We start from the raw sequence: 11,492 nt of genomic DNA, 5'->3' as shown, positions 1-11,492 counted from the left end.
CTCCTCCCAGTTCCCTCATTAAGGGCCCAGGGAGAGTAATGGCTTATGCATATATGGGTTTGTCCTAGGTTGTGAATAATTGAACATTGTTCAGGAGATTGTATTTGAGTCCATAGGGTTTAAGTGTGTATATATATATATATTTAAATTTATCGTTAAGGGATAGTGTTGGTAATCATATCAATATTTCAGCTTATGGCACAACTTTACAGTCAAATCTGTTTGTATGTGCACTCATTTTGAGTTAGTTAAACATTTGAGTATAACAAACATTAGGAACACCTTCCTAATATTGAGTTGCACCCCTCCCCCTTTGCCCTCAGAAGAGCCTCAATTCGTCAGGGCATGTACTCTACAAGGTGTCGAAAGCGTTCCACACCAATGCTGACTCCATGTTGACCACAGTTGTGCCGAGTTGACTGGATTTCCTTTGGGTGATAGACCATTCTTGATGCATGTGCAATCTTTTGGGCGTGAAAAACCCAGCAGTGTTGCAGTTCTTGACACAAGCCGGTGCGCCTGGCACCTACGGCCATACTCTGTTCAAAGGCACTTCAATAATTTGTCTTGTTGGCTAAATTAAGTTTGATCTGTATTTTTATTGTGTGCTGTGTATTCAGTTTAAAATAGATTATAAGTAGGCTGGTTTGGCCTTGGTAATTGCTGAAATATGGCCTGTTCAAACGTTTGTGAAGGTTTAAAGCATTTCTCAAGTGTTTTGTTTCATTCTGGTTCTGTGTTATAATCGGTAGAGCTATCTTTGAGGTAACAAGTGTTACTTAGTTCTCTAACAAATTCGAAGTTACATTTTATAGGCCGGTATAGGCTTAATGTGTTTTGCCTTTTGTAGCCAGTTAGTTGCTACTTATTTCTGCTGTTTTTTTGTTTTGGCGTTTGTCATTTTGGTCCATTTGTCTGGACTAATTACCTCAACGTTATTTTTTGGATCCATTCTGGGCCATTTTTGTAAATATTCACCTGTTCTATTATCATGGACTGCGCATATAAAGAAACCTTAATTTTGTATCGGATTTTTTTATCTCTGGTAACTCTCTTGTGCTAGCAGCCTCCTAAATTAGACTGCCAGATCCCGTTATATTTAACATCTTGACTTACTTTTGAAGGTTTGGTGTGGTGTGGATATTAGCATATTATACTGGTGGTGTAACAATTTTCGTTGGTGGAAGAGGGAGTGTGGTACGTGTTCATGATGCCTTTAATAAACTGAACACTGAATACAAACGAACAAAAGAATCAAGGAAAACCGAAACAGTCCCGTATGGTGAAAACACTGAAACGGAAAATAACCACCCACAACTCAAAATGGGAAAACAGGCTACCTAAGTATGGCTCTCAATCAGAGACAACGATAGACAGCTGCCTCTGATTGAGAACCATACCAGGCCAAACACATAGAAAAGGAAACCTAGACCTACAACATAGAATACCCACCCACATCATACCCTGACCAAACTAAAAATAGAAACATACAAAGTAATCTACGGTCAGGGCGTGACAGGTGTCCTATGATATGAAGGCAATCTGCGCTCCAACGGTTGAACTCGAGGCGAGGAAGAATGTTTTAGGCCTAGATGAGTTACTCATATAATCTAACAATATAATGCTTATCTTTATAAAAAAAGATTAGAACAGAACATTTATGAATTAGCCTCCGTCTGTACCCCTATAGACTCCTTAAACTGAAAAGGATAAATAAGTGTAGATTTCATACAAAAAAAGGTGCTAACTACAGTGGCTTGCGAAAGTATTCACCCCCTTGGCATTTTTCCTATTTTGTTGCCTTACAACCTGGAATTAAAATATATATTTTTTGGGGGGGGATGTATCATTTGATTTACACAACACGCCTACCACTTTGAAGATGCAAAATATAGTTATTGTGAAACAAACAAGAAATAAGACAAAAAAAACGGAAAACTTGAACGTGCATAACTATTCAATATTTTTTGTATAGCCACCTTTTGCAGCAATTACAGCTGCAAACCTTTTGGGGTATGTCTCTATAAGCTTGGCACATCTAGCCAATGGGATTTTTCCCATTCTTCAAAGCAAAACTGCTCCAGCTCCTTCAAGTTGGATGAGTTCCGCTGATGTACAGCAATTTGTGTTGAGGTCTGTGCTTTGACTAGGGCATTCCAAGACATTTAAATGTTTCCCTTTAAACCACTTGAGTGTTACTTCAGCAGTATGCTTAGGGCCATTGTCCTGCTGGAAGGTGAACCTCCATCCCAGTCTCAAATCTCTGGAAGACTGAGACAGGTTTCCCTCAAGAATTTCCCTGCATATAGATTGAACAATCATTCCCTCAATTCTGAACAGTTTCCCAGTCCCTGCAGATGAAAAACATCCCCACAGCAGGATGCTGCCACCACCATGCTTCACTGTGGGGATGGTGTTCTCAGAGTAATGAGAAGTGCTTGGTTTGTGCCAGACATAGAGTTTTCCTTGATGGACAAAAAGCTACATTTTAGTCTCATCTGACCAGATCTTCTATATGTTTGTAGAGTCTCCCACATGCCTTTTGGCGAACAACAAACATGTTTGCTTATTTTTTTCTGTAAGCAATGGCTTTTTTTCTGGCCACTCTTCCGTAAAGCCCAGCTCTGTGGAGTGTACGGCTTGAAGTGGTCCTATGGACAGATAGTCCGATCTCCGCTGTGGAGCTTTGCAGCTCTTTCAGGGTTATATTTGGTCTCTTTGTTGCCTCTCTGATTAATACCTTCCTTGCCTGGTCCGTGAGTTTTGGTGGGCGGCCCTCTCTTGGCAGGTTTGTTGCGGTGCCATATTCATTAAACATTTTAATAATGGATTTAATGGTGCTCCGTGTGATGTTCAACGTTTCGGATATTTTTTTATAACCCATTCCTGATCTGTACTTTTCCCCAAAATTTTCCCTGACCTGTTTGGAGAGCTCTTTGGTCTTCATGGTGCTGGTTGCTTGGTGGTGCCCCTTGCTTCGTGGTGTTGCAGACTCTGGGGACTTTCAGAACAGGTGTATATATACTGAGATCAAGTGACAGATCATGTGACACTTAGATTGCACAGAGGTGGACTTTTCTAAAACGAATAATGTGACTTCTGTAACTGGTTGTACCAGATCTTATTTAGGGGCTTTATAGCAAAGGGGGTGAACACATTTACACGCACCACTTTTCCGGTTTTATTTATTATTATTATTTTTTAAATACGTTTATTTTCTTCACTTCACCAATTTGGACTATTTTGTGTATGTCCATTACATGAAAACCAAATAAAAATCAATTTAAATTACAGGTTGTAATGCAACAAAATAGGACAAATGCCAAGGGGTGATAGCATGTCTATATATATATATATATATATTTTTTTTTAAATATTTATATTCATATCATACAGTGGATGCCTATCGGTCTATGCATGCAACGCTCTGATGCATTTAGTGCTCAAATCTCTGACAGCTGAACCATGAGGAGGACAATTATGGTTTTAGGAAAGAAGAAGGCGGTGAAGGGTGGAGAACGTCCTCTCCGAGGACACGACAGTGATTGGAAGAGAGAGGCACAATTTGATTAGGGTTTCTACTTCTCTGAAGAGACCTGGGTGAAGTTGGACGATAGGTGAAGCAACCTGTGCTGCGTGGTGTCTTTTTTGTGATGTCTGCCAACATGTCGATTTGGAGCAGCAGGCGGCCTTCGTCGAGTTGCGTGAGGAGGTGAAGGGAGTCAAAGGACTGTGCCTCTGTAGCTTATCTTATCGGCACCAGCGGAGAGCGTCGTACATATCCCCGGTGAGTGTGCTGTGCACATATTCACTCTTTATCATTGGGTCAATGCCACCTGAAACTTTGTTTTTGGACAGTAATTTCCTCCGCAAGATTAGATGAAGTCATACTGTACAATTTGTGTCTAGCCTTTCATAGGCCTAAATTAGTTGGTTGCAGACAATGTCGTCCTTATTGATATGTTTGTCAGTGTCAGCACCATTTACAAAACAGAGCTGAGAGCTCTCCATGCAGAATGGGGCCCATATATAAATATCCCATGTTTTTTTCTTCCTCTACCCCAATCCCATGATCATTTATATCAATAATGCAACAGATATATATTATTTTTTGCAACAAAAATTCTTGCAGTTTTACAATCCGCAGCACCTCATTTTATTTGTCACATACACAACAGGTACCTTACCGTGAAATGCTTACTTACCTGTTCGGCCCTCCTTTTCCTATAGTCCAAGATCAGCTTCTTTGTCTTGCTCATATTGAGGGAGAGGTTGTTGCCCTGGTCTCTGTCCTCCTCCCTATAGGCCGTCTCATTGTTGTCAGTGATCAGGCCTACCGCTGTTGTGTCGTCAGCAAACTTAATGATGGTGTTGGAGTTGTGCTTTGCAACGCAGTCATGGGTGAACAGGGAGTAAAGGTGGGTACTATGCACGCACCCCTGAGGGGCCTCAGTGTTGAGGATCAGGGTGGCAGATGTGTTGTTGTCTACCCTCACCACCTGGGGGTGGCCCGTCAGGAAGTCCAGTATCCAGTTGCAGAGGGAAGTGTTATAATCCATGTCATAGGCTGCTTCCCAAATGGAACCCTATTGCCTAAATAGAGTACAACTTTTGTCACTATATAGGGAATAAGGTGCCATTTGCAATGCATCCATGATCTTGAACCCCATACAGCTCAGCATACACTCTCTCCTGATTATTTTTTACCTGGCCTTGTAACACAGTAAACAAATGGAGACCTTGGAAACCATAAGGCTAGGTATGTTTGCCCTCTAAGACGAGCTCCTGATATTGAATAACAATGAAGTCCTTTTTTCTCATTGAAAGGTAGGCTCCTGTGTGTATGTGTGTGTGTGTGTGTGTGTGTGTGTGTGTGTGTGTGTGTGTGTGTGTGTGTGTGTGTGTGTGTGTGTGTGTGTGTGTGTGTGTGTGTGTGTGTGTGTGTGTGTGTGTGTGTGTGTGTGTGTGTGTGAAAGAGTATGCGTGTGTGAGTTTGTGTGTCCGCGTGTGCTTGTAAGAGAGAGAGAGATTGTGAGTGAATCTCAGTATCGTTGTTTGTTGAGTCATGAGCTTGTGTTAGCTAGCAGATGGGTATTTCTGTGTTTACATGTAGCCAAGGGATAATTGATTTCCTGTTTAGAAAGTCTTGCTGTTTTGATAAGAAGGCTGCAGTTTTCTTCACAGATATTGTTTTCCACCTGTCAGAATGTCTGTTGAAGATATACTTCAATTTCACATTAAAGCATCTCTTTGGTATCAGCTTTGCCTCTATAGTCTAACTGGCGAGTTTGACATGAGCTTTTTTTCATAGCTTTCTTACAGCTTTTTCAAACCGGAAGTGAAAGTCTCAATGTTTGCTTCTCTTTACTGCATGCTTAAAATCACAACCAACTGCATTGCCTTTTGTTATGATGGTACACAACTTACTCACGGTTTCTTCTGGCTCAAAAAGGGGCTTAGGTGGTGGTCGTGGCAGAGGGCGTGGCCACGGTCATGGTATCTCAGTGAATTCAAATTGCCATCGATAAAATGCAATAGTGTTTGTTGTCCGTAGCTTATGCCTGCCCATACCATAACCCCACCACCACCATGGGTCACTCTGTTCACAACGTTGTCATCAGTAAACGGCTTGCCCACACGACACCATACACATGGTCTGCGGTTGTGAGGCCGGTTAGACGTACTGCCAAATTCTCTAAAATGACGTTGAAGGCGGCTTATGATAGGGAAATTAACATTCAATTCTCTAGCAACAGCTCTGGTGGACATTCCTGTATTCAGCATGACAATTTGTGGTGGCAGCATGGCCTATTGGTTAGAGTGTTGGACTAGTAACCGAAAGGTTGCAAGTCCAAATCCCTGAGCTGACAAGGAACAAATCTGTCGTTCTGCCCCTGAACAAGGCAATTAACCCACTGTTCCTAGGCTGTCATTGAAAATAAGAATCTGTTCTTAATTGACTTGTGTATTTAAATAAAGGTAACATAAAAAAATGCATGCTGTTTATTGTCACCAGCACAAGGTGCACCTGTGTAATGTTCACGCTGTTTGATATGCCACACCTGTCAGGTAGATGGATTATCTTGGCAGAGAAGAAATGCTCACTAACAGGGGTGTAAACAAATGTATGCATAAAAATTGAGAGAAATAAGCTTTTTGTGTGCATTTTGAATATTTCTGGGATATTTGATTTCAGCTCATGAAACATGGGACACTTTACATTGTGTTTATATATTTTTTCAGTGTACTAAGCTAACATATCAAATTGCTTTAAGATAGTCATACCAATGATCATTTAGCTATTTGCTAAAAAAATGTTAGGATCTCTTTAGGTATGCATTTTTCTTTACAAAATGATCAGGAACATTGAATTTGGTCCATAAGAAACACATTGAATATCATACATGGCAAAACAGACAGGAAAAATATATTTAAAAAATGGAATGTTTTGAAGTATCTATCCTATATCAGAGAGATATAAAAAACCTGAGCATTTTTTAAATGTTATTGAATAAAAACTCATATTTAACCCATTTTTTGAAGGCACTAATGTACTTACATACTTCCATTACATTTTTAAACTGGTTCGGGTTACCTTCAGACGAGACTTATAAACGACATGTACGTGTTCGTGAAAGTCTCTGCTTTCGATGGTGGGATCGTATTAGTTTGTAGCCCAACCATTCGGATTCTACAGAGGTTTTCGTGAGAGGTCCCATTTTCAGGATGTCTCCTGGTCTGACAAACACCACTGTAGCTCTGCCACCTTCCACCACGAGATAAAATGTTGCACTTTCCCGCAATTCTATGCATTCTCTTTGCTCAAACATAACACAATCAATACCGCTAAATTAATTGTTTCTGGAATGTTATATTCTCCATGACTGTGTAGCTTTTTAGTTCCGAAAGATTATATAATTTAAAAAATATATAGTTCTGAAAAATACTAAAGCCTGATCCGGGAGAACCATGGGAACTAGTAGAGCATCTACGGTTCAGCCACCACAGGTCTGTCCGGCAAGAACAAGTCCGATGTAATTTAAGCATTACATTGATCTTAGGCTACCAGATGCATCGTTATTTACAAACCGACTGAAAGTGTTTCCAAAACAAGCACGTTGAGAGAACATTCACTCAGTGCATCGTTAGACCATGCGTCAATACTGATAGGATCGAAAGAAAAGCAGCGCTGCTCTCAGTTCAGCTTTTTCCATTCAAATCTTACCTTAACATTAGAATTATTCCACAATACTGACAATGGATCAGCTCCTAGAGAGATATTACCACCTACAGTATGTCAGTAAATATTGAGGTGGCTTATATTGCTTACCCCAATAACAACGCACTAAAGAAAAATGTTGGCCCATCATTGCACACATCATGGAATATTTTGAGGCAACCGCCTTCTTCTAGGGTTTGTTTGTTTAAATATTTGTTTTATTTTCTTTTGTAGTATAAATGGTTGAGAATTACAGACAGTACTGTAGCCTAGTGGCAAAATAAACTCAATATGATTTAAACATATAGGCCCATGTAACGCATTTATCTTTTGATTCTGTCATCTCAGTTTCCATTTGATGCATCGTTTTACCTTTCACTTGTTGTAACAATTGCAATTACTCTGGAAAGTTTGTACTTGTAGTCAACTTTGTTCTGAAATTATTGACAGTCACAGTCTGAGAGATACATAGCCTAACCATCTTGATTTTATGTGTAGCGGAGATCTTCTGTGAATAAAGTGACACGGAAGGGCAAAAAAACCATCTATCGATGCACTTTGGCTGCTCTAAAAGTGGTCTGGATCACTTGTAGATGTTTTTAAGAGCCACGTTACTAACGAAGGCTCTGGGAAACAGTTTGGCTTCTAAAGATGCATCATAAGATGGTTCTAATGATTACCTGAATGCTTGAAAGGCTCTGGGAAACAAGGCCCAGATGTCTTCAGAACAGGTTTATTACAGTAAGGGGATCAACCACACCACACACCTTGGAATGACAGCTCACAGTGAAACTTACAGATTAAAGTGGTTCTATAGGAAAGACTAGAAAGAAATAACCATAAGAACTGATTTCAATTAAGCTACAAGCATACGTACAGTGGTGGAAAAAGTATCCAATTGTCATGCTTGAGTAAAATTAAAGATACCTTAATAGAAAACGACTCAAGTAAAAGTGAAAGTCACACAGTAAAATCCTACTTGAGTAAAAGTCTAAAAGTATTTGTTATTAAGTACACTTAATTATCAAAAGTAAATGTCGTTGCTAAAATATATTTAAGTAGTAAAAGTAAATTGTTTCAAATACCTTATACTTAGCAAATCTTTTTAATTTACAGATAGCCAGGGGCACATTGACACTCAGACGTAATTTACAAACGAAGAATTTGTGTTTTGTGAGTCTGTGAGTCCGCTAGATCAGAGGCATCCCTGGATCACCAAATAGTAAAGTACAGACACCCCCAAAATCAACGTAGTACTTTAAAATATTTTTACTCCACTGAATACATACGGCTACAAACAGCACAAGGTAGCATGAGGCGACCCAAAGGTTGTCCATAAATATGACTATAAACTTAACCAGATAGTATGAACAGAAGAATATATATCATAAACTAAGCATGTGGAACTGGCACACAGCGCACACATGAACTAGCATGATTGGCTAACACCCTGGCTATCAGATTAGAAATAGCATGACACACATGGATAATAAAATACCTTTCAAACATGGTAAATAACTTGACTGCTTTAGCAAGAACCAACTCAATAATCAATGGTATGTTTAACAGTACTTACACTTCGGTGCACGTAATAAACACAGGTTAGAAACAGATAAACAGCACAACAAGTCCATCCCTTTCTGACCGTGATCACATTCTGAAGGCAGGAGAGGGACAGTGAAGTGCACGGGGAATGGTGAACTGTGATTGTCTGATATGAGTGGGGTGACTTGGAGGTACCACCGATAAGAAAATAAGGTGTATTGGGCGAGTACATCTACCTAATATTTGTGAGATGCTGAAAATGCTAATTAAGGGATGGCCTTTTTAACAGCCACCCCCTCATATACTGTGCGAATGTGAACTCTAAACAAATATCTCTATCTTAAATGGGATGACATATTTTTTAATTGAACATTTATTTCATTGGGCAAGTCAGTTAAATACAAATTCTTATTTTACAACCCGGACGACACTGGGCAAATTGTGCGCCGCCCTATGGGACTCCCAATCACGGCTGGTTGTGTTACAGCCCAGGCTTGAACTAGGGTCTGTAGTGACACCTCTAGCACTGATATGTAGTGCCTTAGACCACGGCACCACTCGGGGGACATAAAGCCACTCGTGTGTGTTTATCCGCCAGGACAGGGAGGCAGAGCTGTGGAATGAGCCAGACAAGGGAAAGCCCTTGAGTGTGTCTGGCTACCCCGTCAAAAATGTACAGCATAGGCATCTGGCCAAACAGGGTTTGGTTCTTTGTGCATCTGGCCACCCTGTCAGGAAGGTGATTGAGGTCACCAAACAGGGTGAGTGACGTGGCGGGGACCGCTGCGGTCCATGCAGCAGTTCTGGAAGACGGGAGCCAACAGTATGCAGAGGTGGATCTGGTGGCGGCCACCCGCGCTGCCCAGAAACAGGCAACAGGTGAGGGCAGGTGCTACCCCCAGTGGAGAAGCAGGAGTCATCTTAACCTCTGGAATGGTGTCAGCTGGGGAAATCGGGACTGGAGATGTCAGTGCCACAGTGGCAGTGCCACAAGGGTCTCAGGACTGGAGATCACAGGGCTGCAACAGCAGAGTTCAAAGAAGACCCTGAGACTAGATACTTGGGTGGCTGGAGCAATGGAGCAGCAACGGGCGAAGGAGACGCAGCAGGGTGACCAGACGAAGGTCCGGGATCAGGAGGCCAGGCCTCACCAGGAGGGCTCAACTGGGCCCCCGCAGTTCTGAAACTGTAGCTGAATTCAGCTGGATCTCCACAGCAGTGACGGGCGGAAACCTCAAAACAGCAGACGGCTGAAACCTATGTCAGCGACAGGAGAGGACCCCCTGTCCCCGAGAGGAGTTGAGATCAGCTGGATCTCCACAGCAGTGACAGGCAGAAAACTCAAAACAGCAGACGGCTGAACCCTATGTCAGCGACAGGAGAGGACCCCGAGAGGAGTTGAGATCAGCTGGATCTCCACAGCAGTGACAGGCAGAGATCTCAGGACAAGAGACAGCTGCACACCTGAAAAAGAGTGAGAAAAAGACCCAAAGAAGGGAGAGCAGGAGATCGAGGTCCAGGAGAGACTGACTGAGTGACCAGAGCTAGAGACTTGGGGCCAGACTGGACTACAGAGTGCGAGCTAGGAGACATTAGGCCTATCAGGACAGACAACTCCGGGCTTACTGGGATAGGAAACTGGGGACCTAGCTTAGCAGGAGAAGTGAAGGCTGAGATGCTCTGGACCCACAGGGGCTATAGGGGCTATAGACTGAGGACCTAGTAGGGCAGAGGTTGTGGCGTCTCAAGACAGGACACTGGACACCTGCACTGCTAAAATTCACTAAATGAATGTAAAAACATAATGGAACTACTCTGAACCACCCAAAGTGGTTCTTCAATCTGAACATGTTTTTTTTTTAAATAGTTGTGCTTTCATGTGAAAGGCAGCTTCAAAACTCAAACATTATGTTTTGGCAGACTGTGTCTCTCATACAATCAAAATACTTTTGAAATGCCAATGGTTTATTGTATAAATATTGATTGATGTTGATTTTCAGACCATATGAAAATCAACATTTTAAAAAAGACACTGGGAATTGAATACTTTTCCTAGGGTAGACAATGGCACTAATTATGGCGATGGTTGCAAGGCCCATTGTGAGATTGCCTAAATCCACACAAACAGTTTTCAGGACTAAATGTATGTACTGAACCGCCCTTGTTACATGTAGCACATGGGGCCCGATTCAGACTTGAGATAAGTAGACTTCAAGGGGAACTGCCTCCTAGAAGCAACTTCTCTAGTTATAAACAACATATGTGGCACTGATAGGAGTGAGAATTTTAGGGTGAACATTTCCTACAAAGTGGAAATAGGATTTGTTTTGTTGTCGTAATGTCAGTCTCGTCCACAATGAGATTTAGAAGTTAGTGCATCATGACTGGTATGGATGGGTTGGGTATTGGGTATTGAGTATTTACAAGTCCACTTTGGCCAATGATGTCAAACTGCCCAGAGACGACTAGGTGTGGTCGGCCCCCAGCTGCCATGTGTTGTGGACATGTTTGGCTTCCATAAAGTTGGTGCTAAATTCTAATCCATTCAACAATATTGCGCAAGATGGCAAGGAATGGATTACGTAATGTACAACAAACGTAAAAAACGATGGCTGTGACTGGTGTGTGGTGAGTTTCTAGCTAGCTATGACACTGTGATGTAACAAACTAAATACATAGCCTCTCCCTAATGTCTTGTAATGGAATGTCATAGAGAGGAAGATTTGCA

The sequence above is a fragment of the Oncorhynchus keta genome, chromosome 7 (assembly GCF_023373465.1).
Source record: "Oncorhynchus keta strain PuntledgeMale-10-30-2019 chromosome 7, Oket_V2, whole genome shotgun sequence".
Taxonomy (NCBI): domain Eukaryota; kingdom Metazoa; phylum Chordata; class Actinopteri; order Salmoniformes; family Salmonidae; genus Oncorhynchus; species Oncorhynchus keta.
Note: the sequence above shows the minus strand (reverse complement) of the source record.